The 25,101-nt window shown below is 45.6% G+C and overlaps 1 protein-coding gene across 4 annotated transcripts in view; it reads right to left on the bottom strand.

The window, feature by feature from the left end:
• The window catches only part of CLK4 (CDC like kinase 4), a 100,806-nt gene extending 76,315 nt beyond the window's left edge, over positions 1-24,491 (bottom strand). For 2 of the 4 annotated variants that reach the window (XM_030926919.1, XM_030926920.1), the window contains exon 1: positions 24,342-24,491. The gene's annotated coding sequence lies outside the window, so the exon portion shown is untranslated. The remainder of the gene's footprint in view (positions 1-24,341) is intronic. The other 2 variants (XM_030926921.1, XM_030926918.1) reach the window with 1 other exon arrangement.
• Positions 24,492-25,101: the final 610 nt, after the last annotated feature.

The raw sequence follows: 25,101 nt of genomic DNA, 5'->3' as shown, positions 1-25,101 counted from the left end.
GAGGGTCCCATGCCCACGGGGCCTCCCTCATTGCTAGCACAGCAGTCTGAGATCTAACTGCAAGGTGGCAGAGAGGCTGGGAGAGGGGCGCCCACCATTGCTGAGGCTTGAGTAGGTAAACAAAGTGGCCAGGAAGCTCAAACTGGGTGAAACAAACTGCAGCTCCTGCCTACCTCTGTAGATTCCACCTCTGGGGACAGGGAAGAGCAAAACAAAAGGCAGCAGAAACCTCTGCAGATTTAAGTGTTCCTGTCTGACAGCTTTGAAGAGAGTAGTGGTTCTCCCAGCACGGAGTTTGAGATCTGAGAACAGACAGACTGCCTCCTCAAGTGGATCCCTGACCTCCGAGTAGCCTAACCAGGAGGCACCCCCCCGTAGGGGCAGACTGACACTTCACATGACCAGGTACCCCTCTGAGATGAAGCTTCCAGAGGAACAATCAGGCAGCAACATTTGCTGTTCAGCAATATTCACTCTTCTGCAGCCTCTGCTGCTGATACCCAAGCAAATAGGTCCGGCGTAGACCTCGAGCAAACTCCAACAGACCTGTAGCTGAGGGTCCTGACTGTTAGAAGGAAAACTAACAAACAGAAAGGACATCCACACCAAAACCCTATCTATATGTCACTATCATCAAAGACCAAAGGTAGATAAAACCACAAAGATGGGGAAAAAACAGAGGAGAAAAGCTGAAAATTCTAAAAATCAGAGTGCCTCTCCTCCTCCAAAGGAATGCAGCTCTTTGCCAGCAACAGAACAAAGCTGGATGAAGAATGACTTTGAGGAGTTGAGAGAAGAAGGCTTCAGACGATCAAACTTCTCCGAGCTAAAGAAGGAAGTTCAAACCCATAGCAAAGAAGCTAAAAACCTTGAAAAAAGATTAGACAAATGGCTAACTAGAATAACCAACATAGAGAAGTCCTTAAATGACCTGATAGAGATGAAAACCATGACATGAGAACTACGTGACAAATGCACAAGCTTCAGTAACCAACTCAATCAACTGGAAGAAAGGGTATCAGTGTTGAAGATCAAATGAATGAAATGAAGTGAGAAGAGAAGTTTAGAGAAAAAAGAGTAAAAAGAAATGAAGACAGCCTCCAAGAAATATGGGACTACATGAAAAGACCAAATCTATGTCTGATTGGTGTACTTGAAAGTGACGGGGAGAATGGAACCAAGTTGGAAAACACTCTACAGGATAATATCCAGAACTTCCCCAACCTAGCAAGGGAGGCCAACATTCAAATTCAGGAAATACAGAGAATGCCACAAAGATACTCCTCAAGAAGAGCAACTCCAAGACACATAATTGTCAGATTCACCAAAGTTGAAATGAAGGAAAAAATGTTAAGGGCAGCCAGAGAGAAAGGTCGGGTTACCCACAAAGGGAAGCCCATCAGACTAACAGCAGATCTCTCGGCAGAAACTCCACAAGCCAGAAGAGAGTGGGGGCCAATATTTAACATTTTTTTTTTTTTTTTTTTTTTTTTTTGAGACGGAGTCTCGCTCTGTCGCCCAGGCTGGAATGCAGTGGCCGGATCTCAGCTCACTGCAAACTCTGCCTCCTGGGTTCATGCCATTCTCCTGCCTCAGCCTCCCGAGTAGCTGGGACTACAGGCACCCGCCACCTCGCCCGGCTAGTTTTTTGTATTTTTTAGTAGAGACGGGGTTTCACAGTGTTAGCCAGGATGGTCTCGATCTCCTGACCTCGTGATCCGCCCATCTCGGCCTCCCAAAGTGTTGGGATTACAGGCTTGAGCCACCGCGCCCGGCCTTAACATTCTTAAAGAAAAGAATTTTCAACCCAGAATTTCATATCCAGCCAAACTAAGTTTCATAAGTGAAGGAGAAATAAAATCCTTTACAGACAAGCAAATGCTGAGAGATTTTGTCACCACCAGGCCTGCCCTACAAGAGCTCCTGAAGGAAGCACTAAACATGGAAAGGAACAACCAGTACCAGCCACTGCAAAAACATGCCAAAATGTAAAGACCATCGACGCTAGGAAGAAACTGCATCAACTAACAAGCAAAATAACCAGCTAACATCATAATGACAGGATCAAATTCACACATAACAATATTAACCTTAAATGTAAATGGGCTAAATGCTCCAGTTAAAAGACACAGACTGGCAAATTGGATAAAGAGTCAAGACCCATCAGTGTGCTGTATTCAGGAGACCCATCTCACGTGCGGTGACACACATAGGCTCAAAATAAAGGGATGGAGGAAGATCTACCAAGCAAATGGAAAACAAAAAAAGGCAGGGGTTGCAATCCTAGTCTCTGATAAAACAGACTTTAAAGCAACAAAGATCAAAAGAGACAAAGTCATTACATAATGGTAAAGGGATCAATTCAACAAGAAGAGCTAACTATTCTAAATATACATGCACCCAATACAGGAGCACCCAGATTCATAAAACAAGTCCTTAGAGACTTACAAAGAGACTTAGACTCCCACACAATAATAATGGGAGACTTCAACACCCCACTGTCAACATTAGACAGATCAATGAGACAGAAAATTAACAAGGATATCCAGGAATTGAACTCAGCTTTGCACCAAGTGGACCTAATAGACATCTATAGAACTCTCCAACCCAAATCAACAGAATATACATTCTTCTCAGTACCACATCACACTTATTCCAAAATTGACCACATAGTTGGAAGCAAAGCACTCCTCAGCAAATGTAAAAGAACAGAAATTATAACAAACTGTCTCTCAGACCACAGTGCAATCAAACTAGAACTCAGGATTAAGAAACTCAATCAAAACCACTCAACTACATGGAAACTGAACAACCTGCTCCTGAATGACTACTGGCTACATAACGAAATGAAGGCAGAAAAAAAGATGTTCTTTGAAACCAATGAAAACAAAGATACAACACACCAGAATCTCTGGGACACATTTAAAGCAGTGTGTAGAGGGAAATTTATAGCACTAAATCCCCACAAGAGAAAGCAGGAAAGATCTAAAATTGACACCCTAACATCACAATTAAAATAACCAGAGAAGCAAGAACAAACACATTCAAAAGCTAGTAGAAGGCAAGAAATAACTAAGATCAGAGCAGAACTGAAGGGGATAGAGACACAAAAAACCCTTCAAAAAATCAGTTAATTCAGGAGTTGGTTTTTTGAAAAGATCAACAAAATTGATACACTGCTAGCAAGACTAATAAAGAAGAAAAGAGAGAAGAATCAAATAGACGCAATAAAAAATGATAAAGGGGATATCACCAAAGACCCTACAGAAATACAACCTACCATCAGAGAATACTATAAACACTTCTATGCAAATAAACTAGAAAATCTAGAAGAAATGGGTAAATTCCTGGACACATACACCCTCCCAAGACTAAACCAGGAAGAATTTGAATCCCTGAATAGACCAATAACAGGCTATGAAATTGAGGCAATAATTAATAGCCTACCAACCAAAAAAAGTCCAGGACCAGACAGATTCACAGCCGAATTCTACCAGAGGTACAAGGAGGAGCTGGTACCATTCGTTCTGAAATTATTCCAATCAATAGAAAAAGAGGGAATCCTCTCTAACTCATTTTATGAGGCCAACATCATCCTGATACCAAAGCCTGGCAGAAACACAACAACAAAAAAGAGATTTTTAGATCAATATGCCTGATGAACATCAGTGCAAAAATCCTCAATAAAATACTGGCAAACCGAATCCAGCAGCACATCAAAAAGCTTATCCACCATGATCAAGTGGGCTTCATCCCTGGGATGCAAGGCTGGTTCAACATATGCAAATCAATAAACATAATCCAGCATATAAACAGAACCGAAGACAAAAACCACATGATTATCTCAATAGATGCAGAAAAGGCCTTTGACAGAATTCAGCAGCCCTTCATGCTAAAAACTCTCAATAAATTTGGTCTTGATGGAACGTATCTCAAAATAATAAGAGCTATTTATGACAAACCCACAGCCAATATCATACTGAATGGGCCAAAACTGGAAGCATTCCCTTCGAAAACTGGCACAAGACAGGGATGCCCTCTCTTACCACTCCTATTCAACATGGTGTTGGAAGTTCTGGCCAGGGCAATCAGGCAGGAGAAGGAAATAAAGGGTATTCAATTAGGAAAAGAGGAAGTCAAATTGTCCCTGTTTGCAGATGACATGATTTTATATTTAGAAAACCCCATTGTCTCAACCCAAATTATCTCAAACTGATAAGCAACTTCAGCAAAGTCTCAGGATACAAAATCAATGTGCAAAAATCACAAGCATCCTTATACACCAATAACAAACAAACAGAGAGCCAAATCATGAGTGAGCTCCCATTCCCAATTTATTTGAATAGAATAAAATACCTAGGAATCCAACTTACAAGGGATGTGAAGGACTTCTTCAAGAACTATAAACCACTGCTCAGTGAAATAAAAGAGGACACAAACAAATGGAAGAACATACCATGCTCATGGATAGGAAGAATCAATATCATGAAAATGGCCATACTGCCCAAGGTAATTTATAGATTCAATGCCATCCCAATTAAGCTACCAATGACTTTCTTCACAGAATTGAATAAAACTACTTTAAAGTCCATATGGAACCAAAAAAGAGTCTGCATTGCCAAGACAATCCTCAGCCAAAAGAACAAAGCTGGAAGTATCATGCTACCTGATTTCAAACTATACTACAAGGCTACAGTAACCAAAATAGCATGGTACTTGTACCAAAACAGCGATATAGAACAATGGAACAGAACAGAGCCCTCAGAAATAATACCACACATCTACAACCATCTGATCTTTGACAAACCTGACAAAAACAAGAAATGGGGAAAGGATTCCCTATTTAATAAATGGTGCTGGAAAAACCGGATAGCCATACATGGAAAGCTGAAACTGGATCCCTTCCTCACACCTTATATGAAAATTAATTCAAGATGGATTAGAGACTTAAACGTTAGACCTAAAACCATAAAAACTCCAGAAGAAAACCTAGGCAATACCATTCAGGACATAGGCATGGTCAAGGACTTCATGTCTAAAATACCAAAACAATGGCAACAAAAGCCAAAATTGACAAATGGGATCTAATTAAACTAAAGAGCTTCTGCACAGCAAAAGAAACTACCATCAGAGTGAACAGGCAACCTACAGAATGGGAGAAGATTTTTTGCAATCTACTTATCTGACAAAGGGCTAATATCCAGAACCTACAAAGAACTCAAACAAATTTACAAGAAAAAAACAATCAACCCCATCAAAAAGTGGGCAAAGGATATGAACAGACACTTCTCAAAAGAAGACATTTATGCAGCCAACAGACACATGAAAAAATGCTCATCATCAGAGAAATGCAAATCAAAACCACAATGAGATACCATCTCACACCAGTTAGAATGGCAATCATTAAAAAATCAGGAAACAACAGGTGCTGGAGAGGATGTGGAGAAATAGGAACACTTTTACACTGTTGGTGGGACTGTAAACTAGTTCAACCATTGTGGAAGACAGTGTGGCAATTCCTCAAGGATCTAGAACTAGAAATACCATTTGACCCAGCCATCCCATTACTGGGTATATACCCAAAGGATTATAAATCATGCTGCTATGAAGCACATGTATGTTTATTACAGTACTATTCACAATAGCAAAGACTTGGAACCAACCCAAATGTCCAAAAATGACAGACTGGATTAAGAAAATGTGGCACATATACACCATGGAAAACTATGCAGCCACAGAAAAGGATGAGTTCATGTCCTTTGTAGGGGCATGGATGCAGCTGGAAACCATCATTCTCAACAAACTATCGCAAGAACAGAAAACCAAACACCACATGTTCTCACTCATAGGTGGGAACTGAACAATGAGAACACTTGGACACAAGAATGGGAACATCACACACCAGGGCCTGTTGTGGGGTGGGGGGAGGGGGGAGGGATAGCGTTAGGAGATATACCTGATGTCAATGACGAGTTAATGGATGCAGCACACCAACATATCACATGTATACATATGTAACAAACCTGCATGTTGTGCACGTGTACTATAGAACTTAAAGTATTAAAAAAAAACCACAGTTACATGTATAACCCACAGTACAATGTCATACTTTTTTATTTACATAAATTTTGGATAAACTAAGAGAATAAATAGTTTTAAAATATCTACTCATACATAGCTTTACCATTTTGTTGCACTTTGTTGCATCTAGTTTCATTTTCCTTCTCCTTAAAATATCTCCTTTAGCATTTATTTATTTATTTATTGGGACGGAGTCTTGCTCTGTCGCCCAGGCTGGAGTGCAGTGGCGAGATCTCAGCTCACTGGAAGCTCCACCTCCCGGGTTCACACCATTCTCTTGCCTCAGTCTCCCGAGTAGCTGGGACTATAGGCGCCCGCCACCACGCCCGGCTAATTTTTTGTGTTTTTAGTAGAGTTGGGGTTTTACCATGTTAGCCAGGATGGTCTCAATCTCCTGACCTCGTGATCTGCCTGCCTCGGCCTCAAAAAGTGCTGGGGTTACAGGTGTGAGCTACTGCGCCCGGCCTCCTTCAGCATTTATTACAATGCAGCTCTACTGGCAAGAAATTCTCTTGGTTTTCTGTTACCTGAAAGTATTTTTATTTTCTCTTCAGTTTGGAAGAATAACTGTACTAGATATAAAATGCTGACTGACAGTTTTGCTCTCTTAAAGAAGTATACCCAACTCTTCTGCCCTCCCATCAAGAACTGTCAGTGGTAATTTTCGTTTACTGTTTCTTTGTATGACATGCGCCATTTCCCTCTGGCTGATTTCAACCTTTTGTCTTTATATTTGGTTTGTAGTAGGTTGACTATTATATGCCTAAGTGAGGTTTCCTTTAATCCTGTAATGTGATTCTCTAAATTTATGACTTTCATTCATTGGAAAATCTAGGGACATTGTTTCATTTCTTTTCTAAAAAATGGTAGCAAGAAGGCCAGGCATGGGGCTTATGCCTGTAATGCCAGCACTTAGGGAGGCTGAGGCGGGTGGATCGCCCGAGCTCAGAAGTTCAAGACCAGCCTGAGCGATACGATGAAACTCCGTCTCTATCAAAAAATATCCCCCCCCAAAAAAAAGAAGAAAGAAAAAATTAGCCAGTCCCAGTGGCACGCACCTTTGGTCCTAGTTACTCTGAAGGGCTGAGGTGGGAGGATCACCTGAGCCTGGGACAGAACAAGACTCCGTCTCAAAAAAATAAAAAAATAAAAAGGCCGGGTGCCATGGCTCATGCCTGTAAGCCCAGCACTTTGGGAGGCCAAGGCTGGTGGATCACCTGAGGTCAGGAGTTTGAGAACAGCCTGGCCAAACTGGTGAAACCCCGTTTCTACTAAAAATACAAAATTTAGCTGGGCGTGGTGGCAGAAACCTGTAATCCCATCTATGTGGGAGGTTGAGGCAGGAGAATCGCTTGAACCCAGGAGGCAAGAGGTGGAGGTTTCGGTGAGCCGAGATCGTACCATCTGCACCCCAGCCTGGGCAACAAGAGCAAAACTCTGTCTCTTCAAAAAAAAAAAAAAGAAAGAAAAAGTAGTAAGAACATTTAACATGTTTTTGACAAATATTTCTGCGTGCAACACAGTATCTTTTTTTTTTTTTCTGAGGCAGAGTCTCGCTCTGTCACCCAGGCTGGAGTGCAGTGGCCAGATCTCAGCTCACTGCAAGCTCCGCCTCCCAGGTTTACGCCATTCTCCTGCCTCAGCCTGAGTAGCTGGGACTACAGGCGCTCGCCACCTCGCCCGGCTAGTTTTTTGTATTTTTTTTTAGTAGAGACAGGTTTCACCGGGTTAGCCAGGATGGTCTTGATCTCCTGACCTCGTGATCCGCCCGTCTCGGCCTCCCAAAGTGCTGGGATTATAGGCTTGAGCCACCGCGCCCGGCCCACAGTATCCTTAATACAGGCACGATGCCGCACGGCGGCTGTCTAGAGCATCCTCATCTGGCATAACTGAAACTGAATACCTGCTGAGCAGTAACACCTCCGCTTACTCCACCCCTCAGCCCCTGAAAACCCTCAGTTTCTATGAGTTTAACTTTTTTTTCCCCCAAGACGGAGTCCTGTCTGTCACCCAGGCTGGAGTGCAGTGGCTTGATCTCGGTCCACTGCAACCTCTATCTCCTGGGTTCAAGCGATTCTCCTGCCTCAGCCTCCTGAGTAGCTGGGACTACATGCACCTGCCATTACGCCCAGCCAATTTTTGTATTTTTAGTAGAGACAGGGTTTTACCATGTTGGTCAGGTTGTTCTTGAACTCCTGACCTCAAATGATCCACTTGCCTCGGTCTCCCAGAGTGCTGCAATTACAGGCACGAGCCATTGCGCCCAGTCTAATTTTTGTATTTTTAGTAGAGATGAGGTTCCACCGTGTTGGCCAGGCTGGTCCCAAACACCTGACCTCGTGATCTGCTTGCCTTAGCCTTCCAAAGTGCTGCGATTACAGGCGTGAGCCACCACACCTGGCTGAGTTTAACTATTTTAGATAAATCACACAGTATTTGTCCTCTTTGACTTATTTCACTAGAAAATAGTATGAGTTTACTAAGAAAATTAAAAATAGAACTACCATATGATCCAACAATTCTACTTCTGGGTATATGCAAAAGGATTGAAATCAGAATCTTGAAGAGATATCTGCACTCTCAGGTTTATTGCAGCATTACTCATAACAGCCAAGATACGGAACAACCTAGGTATCCCAGATCCACAGATAAAGAAAATGTGGTGTTTACATAAAATGGAATAGTATTCAGCCTCTAAAAAGACAAGTGCAGCTGGGTGCAGCGACTCACACCTGTAATCCCAGCACATTGGGAGGCTGAGATGGGTGGATCACGAGGTCAGGAGTTCCAGACCAGCCTGGCCTAGATGGTGAAACCCCGTCTCTACTAAAAATGCAAAAATTAGCTGGGCATGGTGGCGGGCGTGTGTAATTCCAACTACTCTGGTGGCTGAGGCCAAGAATTGCTTGAACTCGGGAAGTGGAGGTTGTAGTGAGCCAAGATCACGCCACTGCACTGCAGCCTGGGTGACAGGGCGAGATTCTCTCTCTCAAAAAAAAGAGTGCATTATTTCTTAAAATATTTTTTTCTGTTTCATTGTTTTTTTCTTCTCTCCTCCTAACCCACCAGTTACACAGATTTTTAAACTTGTTCCACAGAGCCCTTTCTTTCTTTCCCACTATTCTTCAGACAAGCATTATCCTTGGATCTGTCTTCAAATTTACTGACTCTTTCTTCTATCATCTCCAATCTGTAGTGAAGGCCATCCAGTGAAGTTTTTCTTTTCGATAGTGCTTTTTTTTTTTTTTTTTGAGATGGAGTCTCACTCTGTCGCCCAGGCTGGAGTGCAGTGGCTCAATCAATCTCGGCTCACTGCAACCTCCGTCTCCCAGGATCAAGGAATTCTCCTGCCTCAGCCTCCCAAGTAGCTAGGATTACAGGCAAGTGCCACCATGCCCAGTTAATGTTTGCATTTTTAGTAGAGAGGAGTTTCACCATGTTAGCCAGACTGGTCTCGAACTCCTTACCTCAGGTGATCCACCCACCTTTGCCCCCCAAAGTGCTGGGATTACAGGCATGAGCCACCAAGCCTGGCCAGATAGTATATTTTTAAAGTCAAACATTTTTTCATTTTTAAACTGGTTTCTTTTTCTCTGTTGAGATATTCCACTTTTTCATTTGTTTACAAGCATGTTTTTATTTACTTTCTTAATCCTAGTTATCATACCTACTTAAAAATTCTTATCTGCTACTCCATCATCTGGATAATTTTAAAATTTTTGATCTTTTTTTCTTTAGAATAGGTCATGTTTTTCTGTTTTATATGTCAATGATTTTTTAAAATTTACCCTTGACATTGTGAATAATATATTGTGATTCAGTTAAGGGTAAGGGAGTGGCAGAGTAACACCAGGTTGGATTTCATCGAAGGGAAGGTAGGAGCACATAAATGTAAGAAAGATAATCTAGAAAATTCTTTAAAGACTTTTTTTCTTTTTTTCAAAATAGAGTAAATGAAGTGTTAGCTGGAGGGTAAAGTCTGGGGAAATTTTTTAAGTTGGAAAAATTAGAACACCTTTATAATGGGAATGAATCGATAGAGAGGAAAAAGTTGGACAAGGTAGAAGAGAGAGGAGATTCACTAGGTCAGAGTATCTGAGCTGGGTAGAGGGATGGGAACTATTGCACATGTGGCCTTAGATAAGAGAGTGAATGGCAGCTCCGTCCCATCACATTTTCTGTGGTGATAAAAGTATTTTGTGTATGTGCTGCCTGATATGGCAGCCACTAGCCAGCTGTGGCAATTAAGCAGTTAAAATGTGGCCAGTGCAACTTAATACATGCATTTTAAATTGTATGCAATGTAACTAATTTCAATTTGTAGCTAGTGGTTACCGTACAGAAGAGCACAGATCTGTGGTAACAGGAAGGATGAGGATGTGGGGACTCCTGTCCATGTAGTAACACAGGAGCTGTAGAAATTCTGTTTTGTTCTCTTTTCATTTCCTCCCTTTTTCACTGAAGTAGAAAACACTGTTACCAAGTGAGTCGAGATCCAGGAAAGGAGTGTGGAGGGATTGAAGAGAAAGAAGTCATCGAGATCGTCTCTTGGATTAGTAAATGGTTGAAAGATTTCATCCATTTTGCTGACTTTATTAGGTTATGCTTATCAGGACCCCCAAATCTCACAGCTGAGATTCATTGCTCATTTTCCACCTCAGCTAGTATTAATACTTCGAGGTTAGGAGACCTCTGAGGGATTACCGACCTAGCTTCTTTCCAATGAATCATTTTGTCCATCTGAAGAACTGTGGTTTAGCCTTTTTTGTGCAAAGATTTTCAGCTTTATCTTATATAGTTGAGAAACATGTTGTACAATGAGAAGCATTTGACTCTTTCACACTTACAAGTCCTAGATTATTTGGGTCTTCTCATTTCTTTTTAATCCTGATTGCTAAATTTTTTTGGATTCATCTTTCCTTCAGAGTTCCTTGTTAAATGCAGAACTAATAAATAAACCACACAAGGCCAGGCTTGGTGGCTCACGCCTATAATCCCAGTGTAGCAGGACGAGCGACAGACAGAACTCCTCAGACACGGGATTAAAGAAGGAAGAGATCTTTTATTCGGCCGGGAGCGTCAGCAGACTCGCATCTTAAGAGCCGAGCTCCTTGAAAAAATAATTCCTAGCCCTTTTAAGGGCTTACAACTCTAAGGGGTCCATGTGAAAAGGTCGTGATAGATCGAGCAAGCGTGGGGAACGTGACTGGGGGCTACATCCATCAGCTAACAGAACAAAACGTTTTACAGTGCTTTCTCATACAATGTCTGGAATTTACAGATAACACCAGTAGTTTTGGTCAGAGGTTAATACTATTATTACTATTTTAACCACCAGGGCCCGGTGGTGGCGCCAAGGTCGTCTAACTATTTATCTTACTTCTGTTTCTTTCCAACTTTTTGCTTTCACCCTTTTCTCCTGTTTTATAAACTAGGGAAAAGGGGAGGTAGGGGAGAAGCTGGGAAGGACAACGGGAGAAGTGGTGGTCTCATTCCATACCAGCACTTTGGGAGGCTGAGGCGGGCGGATAACCTGAGGTCACGAGATTGAGACCAGCCTGGCCAACATGGTGAAACCCCGTGTCTACTAAAAATACAAAAAATTAGCCGGGCATGGTGACACACACATGTAGCCCCACCTAATTGGGAGGCTGAGGCAGGAGAATCACTTGAACTTGAACCCGGGAGGTGGAGGTTGCAGCGACCCTAGATGGTGCCACCGCACTCCAGCCTGGGCAACTGAGCCAGACTACGTCTCATAAATAAATAAATAAATAAATAAACAAATAAACACACAAACCACACCAGTAATCATGTATTTCTCAGTCTCTTGACTTAAAGCTAACTTTTTAGGTACATGCCTTCTATAATATTGCAGGATACAGTTTTACAAAACGTTTTCCCACTACATGCCATGGTCTGTCAACTTGATATCATCCAATAAGTTTCTCAGCCACCTGCTGTCTAGACGCAAAGGCAATGCCGCATGTTTACATACCACCGCATGCAAGTGCTATCAGTTGCTTTGCTGCAATCACAAAGGGCCCCGAGTCTAAGCAGCTTACGTTAGAGAGGTTTTATTTCTCTTGCTACTTGTGAGCTGCCGCTCCATTCCTGTGTGACACATATGTCTTCTTTACCCCAGTCTGAGGTATTCCAGTACCTAGGCTGAATGAGCAAACTGTCTTTCTCTGGCAGAGAGCAAGCAGCAGCGGCGTTGGTTCTCAAAGCTTCTCTTTGGAAGTAGTGACTATAACATCTGCTTACTAGTCATTGGGTAAACCAAGTCTCGTGGCCAAACCCAACGCCAATGGGTCAGGGATGTCTTGGGAGTCTGCAAGTCAGTGATGGAGGGGAGCCAACAGAAGCTTTCCACGCCCTATTAGGATTTTTATGAAGGCTTCATTCTATTGGCAGGATTGACTAAATCATTGATTGTTGGTAATTAACTCTGCTCCCTGGAGATTGGGGGAATGGGTCAAAAAGTTCCACATCTCTAATCACAAGGTTGGTTCCCTTGGCAATCAGCCCCCGTCCTGAGGCTGTCCAGGAGCCCCAAGCCACCAGTCATGTCATTAGCATACAAAATTGCTTTGGAGATTCCGAGGGCTTTAGAAGCTGTACGTCAGGAAACTGGGGCAGAGACCACATATATATTTTCTTACTATATGCATGTAGTTGAAAGTTTCTCTTTCCAAGAATACTCAGTCCATTTACATTTAGTTAATTATCTAAATAGGCAAGAGGTAGCCCACCTTAATCCAATCACTCACTGAGCTGAATCCAAATTGGTCTTAATTGTATTTCAAGTTCAGTCCTGTTTCTAGGGTGTAAACCTACAAGGCTCTCCGCTGCGTACCCGAGGTGTCCATCTGCTCCCCGAACTCCAGTTTTTGTCTCCACTGTGCACAGATTTTCTGTCTCTCAGCTCCTGCTTTCCTAGTGGCAAATATTCACAGGGGAGAAGTCGCTCCAGAGGCCGGGGGGCTTCTCAGGGCTTCCCTCCTGTCTGTGATAAAGGCCCCTCACGCCTTGGCTGCCTTAGTAGCTCCTTAATTCCTTCAAAAATATATACGTTTTCTGTTTTGACTACGTTTCTTTAGCAAGCTAATTGGTCTGAAATCAGCTATTTGACAATTTCTAGGATAATTTTTATATTTTTTCTTTTTCTGGCCAGGCGCAGTGGCACACGCCCATAATCCCAGCACTTTGGGATCCACCCCCATGACCCAAACACCTCCTACTACCCTTACCTTCAACACTAGGGATTGCATTTCAACATGAGATTTGGAGGGGCCAACATCCAAACCAGAGCACTTATCCATCACTTCCCATAGTTATCCCTTTTTTGGTGAGAACACTTCAGATCTACTCTCTTAGCAAGTTTCAAGTATACAATGTAGTGTTATTAACTATGTTCACCATGTGTACATTAGATCTTTAGAATTCTCTTCATCTTATAACTCAAAGTTTGTACACTTTGATCAAGATCTTTCCATTTCCTCCCCTACCCCCATTCCTGGCAACCACCAGGTTGCTCTACTCTCTGCTTCTATGAGTTGGAAACGTTTCTTCTTTTTAGATTCCAAAAAGCGAGATTCATATGCCAAAGTGACAGGCTGCTAGAGGCCCGGTGGCATCCGTGTGCTGTGTGCCCAAGCATGTGCTCCTGCCTCAGGAGGTGGATCCCAGAGCCGGCATCAGCTGGCACAGCCCCAGAGTCCCACATCACCACCAGGCTTCAGGGTAGGTATCTGTATATGAAGAACTCTGCTGTGACCTGTAGTCCATAACAGCAACACTATGAGGTTGATTCACTATGTCTGAGTGTAGGCCAGCAGGCCCAGAAAGCAGCTTTTCTGTGGCTGAGGCACAGGCTGAGATTCCTACTCTGCAGGAGGCTGGATGATTTTATACAGAAAATAAGCAAACAGAAATCGGCAAGTGGTTCTGAGGCTCTTGTCTGGTTACGCTTATTTAAGTCAGTGAGCTGGCTGGGCGCAGTGGCTCACGCCTGTAATGCTAGCACTTTAGGAGGCTGAGATGGGCAGATCACAAGGTCGGGAGATCGAGACCACCCTGGCTAACAAGGTGAAACCCTGCTCTACTGAAAATACAAAAATTAGCCAGGCGCAGTGGCGGGCGCCTGTAGTCCCAGCTACTCGGAGGCTGAGGCAGGAGAATGGCGTGAACCCGGGAGGCGGAGCTTGCAGTGAGTGGAGATCGCACCACTATACTCCAGCCTGGGCGACAGAGCGAGACTCCGTCTTGAAAAAAATAAAAATAAAAATAAATAAATAAATAAATAAAAGTCAGCGAGCTATTTATTTTGGTCTTTTAAAACTATATAGCCAACAATCAAATCATATAGGTAGACATTCTACACTGTTTAAGAATACAGAATTTAAGTTTTATTCTACAGCTCCGTCAAATCTCTTGCCTTTATGTTCTAGTATCTAATATTTAACGTCAACCCAATGAGATTTTTGTGGTGATGATTTGTATTTCAACACAATGATATCTAGGATTTTCCTTAAACATGGAAATAAATGCATTAATAACAAGTCTAAATAAAGAACTGAGTCAAACTAATTAAATTCTCCAAGTGACTACTGCCCCACGGTCTTCTCCCCATCCTCCAGGTGGTGGCTGCAGTGTGGCTGCCACTCTGACCACTCCTGCCAAGATGTGTTAGCCAGCCAGGGAGTGACTCCAGGGACGCCACAGCGCTTTAGATGCTGGACAAACAGGTGCTCCTACAACCCGCACAGCAGGAGTGTCAGTTCCAGGTTACCTGGGAGCAGTCTAGGACTGAGTGAGCTAAAACACCTGCCTAGGCCACAGTGCTGTGAGAAGGGGACTTGGGAGCTCCCCACTGTGCCCTAAGCTGTAGGAGGTGCGAGGCAGGTCTGTCTTGCTCATGGCATCTCACACTCCAAGGACAGGAGGACAGGAAGCTGGTCTTTGGGGCAGCATGGGCATTCAATAAACCTTTGTTGATCTGATTCCCCACAATGCTGCTCCATCTTACTGACATCTACAGGAAGATCCTTTTCTAAAGATCAGCTTATTTACAGTTTGCAAGAGGCTGAAACAATTCCACTCAACATTTAAGGGGTGCCTTTACGCACGAAAGTGGTAAGTATCACAAGAGATATGTCATAGTCAGCTAGCAACCAGTCTTGAAGCAGCACGAACTGCACTATTTGGGGGAGAAGTGTGAGCAATGAGTCCATTATCTATATTACACATGACAATGCAGTAAGGGCCATATGTAAAATGTAAACAAAATCAAAAGGCAAAAGAGATCCTACCCACTGGCAGGGGTGCAGAAGACAAGGACGGCTTCATGGAGGAGGCGGCATCCGCCCTTAGACTCTTGCCAGAGATGGACAGTAGAGGCACAGAGCTCAAACTGACAGTGTCCCAACACAGCGACTGCTCAGCTTGGCTAGCAGGGGTACAAGTGCAAAGGATTAGAGACAACTCAGCAAAAAGGCAGGCACCCACTACCACCTGCTTTATCGGGGGTGGCCGTTCCTCTGCTACGCTGCAAACACACCAGTGACACAGTTACTGCCAAGCGTTTCCTGAGCACCCACTGTGGATGGTGAGGCACCATGCCAGGACACGTGGCCTGCCCTCAGTGAGCACACACTCAGGAAGAGGCCCTGCACACCAAGGGTCCTAAACCCAGTAGGGTGAACAAGATTTGGGGGAATGGGAGGAGAAGCAGCAGAGGTGGAGGCACATTGGGAATGTGACAAGTCACTAGGGACTGGGTAGAGGGCAAGTGAGGCTGGAGAGAGAAAAGGAGGCCAAATCACTCCGGGCCCCAGAAGCCAGGCAGAGCCGTCTGGCCTCAGTCCTGAGGGCTGTGGAAGCTGTCAAAGCATCAGAGGTGCGGCACAGGTGCTGAGGTGCTCCGGGATCCATTCCTCCCTTCCTCGCTTTCGTAAGAGAAGCCTCCCCCTTCCTGCTAGATAAATGGCTGCCCAAACAGAGACGACGCCTGGCAGCTTTCCCAGTAGCCAGGTATGGCCAGATGACCAAGTTCTGACTAATAAGATGTGGGTAGAAGTGATGTATGCAACTTCCAGATCACTTTTATTATTTTTCTGTATAGAAAGCTGCTTGCCCTCCAATCTTTCTTCCTTGCTGCTGGCTATCAGCTGTCAGGGACCCAGAGACAGAAGTCACATGCTGTAGACAGAAAGCTGCCCACCAGCTGGATTCCTCAACAACCTCATGGCACAGAGCCACCCCCCATTCAGGACCCCTGCCCACACTGGGACTGACAGATCAATCTCAACCCTGCTGACCAACCCTGGAACTCTCCCTGCTACAACTGCTTTCCACCTATACTTGGACTATGACAATATTAGGCTAACTTCTTTAAATTTGGGGAGTATATTCAATCGTATTAGGTTTTAGAATTATAATCCCATCTCAAGATTTAAAATAGTCTGGGCACGGTGGCTCACGCCTGTAATCCCAGCACTTTGGGAGGCCAAGGTGCGGGGAATCACTTGAGGTCAGGAGTTTGAAACCAGCCTGGCCAACATGGTGAAACCCCATCTCTACTAAAAACACAAAAATTAGCTGGGTGTGGTAGTATGTGCCTGTAATCCCAGCTACTTGGGAGGCTGAGGCAGGAAAATCATTTGAACCGGGAGGCGGAGGTTGCAGTGAGCCAAGATCATGCCACTGTACTCCAGCCTGGGCCACAGCAAGACTTCATCTCAAAAACAAACAAACAAAAAGATTTAAAATAATTATAAAAGTAAAATAAGGTGCCCTTATTGGGCAGGAGAAAAAAGTTGCCTAAGTGAGAACCTGTTAAAGCCACCTCTCTGTCAAGCGTGGGCTTTGTGAGAGCAAGAGAAAGAGCCTCAAGGCCACCTGAGAAAGCACGTAATTTAGCTACTCGTGAGGCAACTCTATTGAGATGATATTTCAACAAAAGGCTCAGAGAACCGAACCATTTTACAGATCGGGAAGTGCGAGAATTCTTCATGCAACCACATCAGCAATACAGCCAACCCTGCCTTCACTGCTCCACTTCCCGCCCCAGCAGGTGCCAGCTCCTCCCCCTTGCCACTTGTGCACTCAGCAGCGCCCACCAGGCTGCACTGTCACAGCCTTTGTAGGGTCTGCCTCCCTCCCAGGCTATGAGCACCTCCAAACTGGGAGGGAACGCTACAAGGAGGCTTCCTGGAGGAGGCAAGACCCGAGCTCAGGTTTGTTCACAGTATATCGACCAACGCATGAGGAAACAGGCACTTTCACACATGTCATTGAGAGCTGTGAAGGGGCAAAACATTTTTTTGGATAGAATAGAAATAATAGCTGGTAAAAGTGACATGCACATCCTAAACTGGCAAATACAATTCTCTAAGTGTATCTGACAAATATGTGTACAAGCATCCAAACATATTTGTGCAAGAATGTTTGTAACACTTCTTGTAACAGGCAAAAAACTAGAAGTAATCTAAAATGTACACTGTGGATGGACTGAATAAATTATGGCACTAAAGTACAAGAAGGCCATTCAACAGAATGCAAGGACTTTAGGTATCAATGTGGAAAGATGTCTAAGATACAGAAAGGAAACACAGCAAGTTGAAGAAGAGAACACATAATGCCCAGCTACGTAAACACACACACACACACACACACACACACGCACACACACGCACACACACAATGCTAACAAGTAGAGAAATAGTGGGAAATGAGAGACTTTCTTCCCATCATAACTTTCTATTCTGTTTTTCAAATGTACATATTTCACATTTAAAAACTGATTAAACAAAAAATGTTAAATGAAAAGCTGCAGAATGATCATTTAACACTTGTACGGAAGATGGGCTTGAGGCAGGTAAGGCTAGAGGCATGCGAGTGGGCCTGGTTCTGAGGTACACATTTATAAACACCCTTATAACAACTAGTGAGGAGCATATTACTATCCCCGCTCTGCAAATGAGGAAACTGAGGCTTAGAGGCAATAAGGAAGTTGTCCAAATTCCCAGCATGGCCCAGATTTGAATTTAGGTGTGTTTCACCACAATATTCAAGTTCCTCCCAAAGCACCATTCTGACATCCCTTTAGAAAATGAAGCTATTTGCACGCAGGCTGGCCAGGACCAGAACACAGTCCTACACATTTCATCCTGCTGACTTCCCCTACCAAAACGCTTTTTCCTCTGACGATGACAACGATTCAGTGATCCACAGACTCAGGTGAACCTTGAATCACACTAAAGCTTCAGAATACCCAGGACATGCGATATTTAAATCAACTGACCACTGTGACTAAAAGCAGATTCTCACAATCACCCTCAATGCTTGCTGCCAACGTTTTTTTCATTAAATTGCTCTGTTTTCCAGCTGGACACGATGGCTCACACTTGTAATCCCAGCACTGTGGGAGGCTGAAGGTGGGAGGAGGATTGCTTAGGCCCAAGAGTTCCAGACCAGCCTGGGCAACATGGTGAGGCTTCATCTCTATGTTAAATAATAATAATAATAGTAAAAATTTAGCCAGGCGCGGTGGCTCATGCCTGTAATCCCAGCACTTTGGGAGGCCGAGGCGGGCGCATCACGAGGTCAGGAGATCAAGACCATCCTGGCTAACACGGTGAAACCCTGTTTCTACTAAAAAATTACAAAAAATTAGCCAGGTGTGGTGGTGGGCACCTGTAGTCCCAGCTACTTAGGAGGCTGAGGCAGGAGAACGGCGTGAACCCAGGAGGCGGAGCTTGCAGTGAGCCGAGATCGTGCCACTGCACTCCAGCCTGGGTGACAGAGCAAGACTCCCGTCTCAAAAAAAAAAAAAGTAAAAATTTAAAAAGTTCTTCTATTTTCCTACTGTAAGTCTTTTGAAGAAGAGCTTGGTAGAACAACTTAACCTTTCTTTGATAATCAAGAATCTTGCAGCTCTCAGGGCCATCCTCTGTAGTTCTTAAGCCACAGTATATGCCACAATACAGAACAACTAGCATTTGGTTATTGCCTCACCCACTGTTGGATCCACAGGACCCTCCAAGGATCCCAGTCACCAGCCCCACTTCCAGGCACCCAGGCCTGCCTATTTGCCCCTTTCTATCCCCCACTCCCAGAGCCCTGGGTAACAGCTTCTCATGGCTCCTTGGACCAGCGACAGCAGAAGCATTCTCCCAGACACCACTCCTGTGACCTCCAAACCACTGCACACATGCCACTTTAGAAAGAGAAATCACTCCACGTGAGAATATGTACACAAATGTTCACAGTAGTTTTATTTTTAATAGCTAAACTAGAAACAACCCAAATGTCCTTCAATGGGTAAATGGGTAAACTAACTGCTGTACACCCATACCACAGAACACCACTCAGCAACTGCTGAGACATACCACAACTTGGGTGGATCTCGAGGGCAGTATATTCTATGAAAAAAGCCAAGCTCAAAAGTCACACACCGTCTAACTCCATGAATATAACACTCCTGAAAAGACAAAAGTCTAGAGATGGAGACTAGATTAGCACTTGCCAGCGGTTATGAATGCTGGGGAAAAGGGTGCTGTGGCTGTAAGGGAGTGGCACAGGGAGATATTTGGGATGATGACATACTTTTGCATCTTGATTGTGGTGGTGGTTATATGAATTTTCACGTGATGAAAAATGACAATGAACTCTATACACATTGTTCCACTGCCAAATTTCCTGGTTTGGATATTTTACTATAGTTATATAGATACATAACCATTGGAGAAAGCTGGGTGAAGGGTACTGGGACCTCTCTGTGCCATTTGTGCAACTTCTTGTGAATCTATAATTATTTCAAAATATGGAAACGAAAAAAGAGAGAGATTCGTTGAAAATACGCAGTGATCATGCCATACCATTTGAACTCCTTCAACAGTGACTGACCGCCTTGAGAATAAGACTCAGTTCCCTAGCACAGCATGGGAGATGGCAGTCCTCTGGCCCAATCCTGAGCAACATCAAACCACGTGGGATCAGCAGACACACCCAGCTACTGCACACCTGCAGGCCTCTGCCTAAGCTGTTCCATCTGCTTGAAATGGCGTCCCTCTCCTTTCTGACCTCCTGGTCAACCTTCATCTTCCTTCAAACACTAGTTCAAGCACCTGCTTCTCTTACATGTTTCCTCCTCCAGCCTTTCCCTTCAAACCGTGCTGGGCATGCCCCCATTTTTGCCACCCTCGCCGTATTCGCTTTAGACTGCATTGCGAGTCTACTTATACTTCTACTCTGTAAGGGCAGAAAATGTGTCTGATTTATTTCTCAATCCTCTACTGATTACACAGTGGGTGCCCAGTAAATGTCTGTTAAAGACAAAGCTAAACGGGAGAATACATGTGGTAGAGCAGCTGGGAGCAGTGGTTCAGATCAGGACTTTGAGTCAGATCCCAGTGGGTCTGCTGTGTATCTGGGTAATGTGCAGAAGTGATTGCGCTCATCTGTAAAACAGACGGGCAGAGAGCCTCAGGTTACCTCTAGATAAGAAGTGCAGAGCCCACTTAGGATGGCATCTTGACGCAGGAATGCACCCTAAATCTGACCAAGCCTTGTCTAGAGCCAATCACTGACTGACAGAGATTACAGAGAAACACATGAAATTACACTGCAGAGATGCAATCAATCAAATACCAACTGTGGAAATGCTACAGAACAACTCGATTGCCTCAACAAATAAGCTACCAAGAAAACAGAAATAGGAGGGGGATCTATGGATTCAGAGAAACTTAAAAGACGTATCAACCCATCAACAACATATGGACCTTATCGTGCTCTACCTTCAAACTATTAAGGAAACTTAAAATTCATGGGGCAGCTGGAAATTTGAAGATTGACTAGTTATTTGATGATATGAAGGAAGGATTACTTTTTCAACTCTAAAAGAGTCAGTACCTTTAGAGACCCACCGCAGTGTGCGGTGTAACTACTGTATAACCACTGAGCACCCTGAGCTTGAGCCCGTCTGTTTTACAGATGAGCCCAATCGCTTCTGCACATCACCCAGATGCGCAGCAGACCCACTGGGATCTGACTCAAAGTCCTGATCTGAACCACTGCTCCCAGCTGCCCTACCACATGTATTCTCCCGTTTAGCTTTGTCTTTACCAAACATTTACTGGGCACCCACTGTGTAATTAGTATCCTGAAAAATAATGAATGAAATGACATGATATTTAGGAATTCCTTGAAAATAATTATGGGTGGTAAGCATGCAAGAGGATAACATTACAGATGAAACAAGATTGGTCAGGAGTTAATAACTGTTAAAGCAGTATGCTATTATGTCTAGTTTGTGTATCTTTGAAAGTTCCCATAATAAAAGTTAAAATAAAAAAAAAGATGTTGAAACCGGTTCATACAATCAAGTACAAAATATCAGGAATTAATTATTCTGAAGGAAAATTATGTAAAAATGGCACCTTCCTAACCAAGTGTGAGGTATAACTACTGTACGTATGTAGACCAAAAGTAGTTGCCCTATTGGCAAATCAATAGTCTTAAGAAGAAAAAAAATCTGGTCTCTGTTTTATGCCTCATGAAAACTGGTCTAGTCACTATTAACTGGTTTGTCTGGTCCTTTTCTTTATCCAGAAAATTAAGAATATTTTATCTTAGACACATTCAGGAATCCTCTCTAATGTTTATTTAGGGGACCAAATAAACAGATTTTAGTCTGTGAACAAATTAAAGTCCTGGCACCCTGAAAATTAAATTACCAGGAAAATCAAAGCTGTCCAGAGAAGTCTATGCAAAAATAGTATTGTTTTTAACTCTGCAGGATTCTTTTGAAGAAAAATTTAAAAGTTAAATCAAGGAAAACATTAAATAGATTGGTGGTCATTCTTCCAGAACAAGTTAAAAGCCAAAAGAAAATACTCAGAGCTGAGGGACCCAGGAAAGAATCCTTATCTGGGGAGTGATCTGGGTTCAGATTCCACTCACCAGCTGCTTGCTAAGAAGCAGACTACTCAAACTCCTGAGCTTCCGTTTCCACAGGGCTCCAGTTACAATCAAATAAGTATCTGGGCTGGCACCTGGGCAAACAGGGCCTGACTCTCCTGGCCTTAGGCTACCTTTCCTGCTCTCCTCACAGCTCCTCCCTCCCACACAGCCACTCCTGGAGGATGACAATCTGCAACCAAGCTGAATGAATCTGTATTTGGCTTGGCTCACAGCATTAAAAAAAAAAAAAAAAAAAAAAAATTTAATTAGCTATTGCCAACATTTAAAAATCAGAACAAATGTGGAGTGCTGCCTTCTTTTTTAGAGACAGGGTCTTGCTCTGTCACCCAGGCTGGAGCACTGTGGTGCGATCATAGCTCACTGCAGGCTCGAAATCCTGGGCTCATGGCATCCTTCCACCTCAGACTCCCAAGTAGCTAGGACTACAGATGAATGCCACCACACCTAGCTAATTTCGTAAACTTTTTGTAGAGACAGGGATCTCGCTGTTGCCCAGGCTGGTCTTGAACTCCTGGCCTGAAGTGATCCTCCCATGTCAGCCTCCCAAAGTGTCTGAGATCACAGGCGTGAGCCATGGCACCCAGTCAAATTCCACCTTCTTCTAGAAAACTGCTGGGTAAGGTTCCAGGTCTTCAGAGCCCCCACGACTCTGTGCCCTTACACCTGGCCTCCAGACTGATTCTCAACTCCACAGTGGGCTATGGTCCTTACTTGGCCCTGCTCCTTCACACCTCTGCCTCTCCCTGCCTATCAAATTTCTCATCACCCTCAAGGCCCCCCAGCACCACCTGTCACCTCCTCCACATTTCCATGGCATAGCCCCTCCACTACAGCAAGGGTTGTACAGTCCTGGAACTAAGTGTCTGCATGCCTGCCTTCTCTACTGGGCTCCTGGGCTCTCTTTGGAAAGGGACCCTGTTGCTATCTGCCTTGTGTCCCTAGGGCCTAGCAGAAAGCATGACCTAGATAATGCAGAATTCAGTAAATGTCTCCTGCATGTGTGGAAGAAAGCTAGAGCTAAACCATTATAAAAATGTGAGATTTTACATCACAGCTTGTTCCAACAGTTAGCAATTAAAGGGGTCAAGGACACCAAAATGTTTCACAAAATAGAACACGCTTCCATCTGCTTACAAGTTTCACACGTTAATCAGAAGTCACTAAATTAACAGATAAAGCAGAGAAAACAGGGAGACTGGGCCATTTTTTTGATCATTCATTCATTCATTGAACTGATACTACTGAATACTTACTGTGTGCTTTCTAAGCACTGGGGATAAAGCAGTGGACAAATCAGACAGCTACCTGTTTTCACAAAGTTACATCCTAGTCGGGGAGACAGAAAATAAACAGGAAAATAAATGGAATCGTTTCAAACCAGGTGAGAGCTAGGAAGGAAATTTTTAAAATAATGAAATAGCATGACTAAGGGATGAAAGAGGGTGGTCGAGGAGGGCCTCACCCAAACCGAGACATCTGACCAGAGGAAGGAGCAGAAAGAGCTACTTGTGCCAGGATCACGGAGACAACTCCAAAGACGAGCAAACAGCAAATGCAAAGGTCCTGGGGCAAATGCGGGCTGGCATGTTCAAGGCGGGCGAGATGAGCGGAATGGGGCAGCAGTCTTCTGGGGAGAGGGGTGTGGTGGTAAGGGATGTGGGCTGGGTCCCCTCTGGCACTGCTGGACACTGAGTGTGCAATGACAACGCAAGGGACGACTGCGTGGGGAGGCGGGAGGCTGGGCGGATGAGGAGGGGGTTCCTACACCACTCACACCAGCAAGGGCCAGTATCCTGCCCAATCTTCCACAAATGTACACCGGTGTCCTGCTCAGGCGTCTGCATACAGTCACACAGCCTGACAACAACCCTGTCCAGAAGAGGCATTTTCCCACTTTCCTGAAGGCAAAACCGCGGCAGAGCGAGGGTCAGTGCCTTGGTCAAGGTCGCGGGGACGCGACCCCGGGCCCCTGGGCACCCGGCGCAGGAGTGCAGCTGTTTGCCCCACCTCCGGGAGGGATGGCGCCCGCAGACCCCATGGGCAAGTCGGCCGGGCCAGGCCGGTGAGCAGGCCCGCAGCCCGGAGCTGCTGACAGCCGGGCGGAAGGGGGCGCCTGCGGCATCCCCGAGCACAGGGGCGACGGCTGCGGCTGCCAGGGCCCCGCAGCCCCCGGCCCACCCCGAAACCCCGGCCGCGCGGTTCCCCCGCCGCCCCTCCCCCGCGGGCCCGGCTCGAGCAGCCGCCGCCAGGCCTAGCCCGCCCGCCGGGCTTACCTCGCCTCCCCGCCGCCGCGCCACGGGGAGACGGCGGGCGGGCGGACTGGCGGCGCTGCGTGCTAGTCACTCCTGGCTCCGCGGCCCCGGCTCCGCCGCCGGCCCGCCCCGCTCCGCTCCGCCCCGCCGCAGCCGCCGCCGCCGCCGCAGTGGGTGTGAGGGGCGCCGGGGCGCTGCGACCCTTCCGGTCCCGCTCCCGCTGCCGCCGCCGCCGCCCCGCGCGGCGCCCGGTCTGACCGACCCTCGGGCCGACCAATCAGCGCGCGGAGAGCGGAGCAGGCGCGGCCAATGGTGCCTGGGGGGCGGGCCGCTGGAGGGTGGCGCGGGCAGGGCCGGGGGCCGGGGGCCCGGTCGGGCGCCCGAGGTCCTGGGCCGGGGTTTCGTGGGTTCGACGCCCCCGGGCGTTTCAGTGGCGTCGGCCGAGCGGCCATGGCGCTGGGGTGCGCGCCGTGCACGCGGTGAGCTGGAGACGCAGGCACTGCGCGTCCCACCAGCTGAGCCCGCTGTCCGCGCGAGGGGGCCGCAGCTCGGTGGAGAGGGTGGCCCGGAGGACCGGGAACCGGGCTGGAGGCGCGCGGGGCTCACACCGCGGGGTCCGCGGGGAGCCGGGCCTCGACTACAGGTGCAGGCTCTTGGCGGCGAGGCGGCCTGGAGCAGCACGGGAGGCCGCCCGTTTCGGGGAGAGCCCGGGGCGATCGCGGGGAGAGGCCGGCCTGGCGTCCGGGAGCCCGGCGTGCTAGGGCCCGGGAGGCGGGGCGGG

Source organism: Rhinopithecus roxellana, chromosome 3, assembly GCF_007565055.1.
Source record: "Rhinopithecus roxellana isolate Shanxi Qingling chromosome 3, ASM756505v1, whole genome shotgun sequence".
Lineage (NCBI taxonomy): Eukaryota > Metazoa > Chordata > Mammalia > Primates > Cercopithecidae > Rhinopithecus > Rhinopithecus roxellana.
The sequence above is the reverse complement of the archived record's forward strand: the minus strand, read 5'-3'. Positions and strand labels throughout refer to the sequence as shown.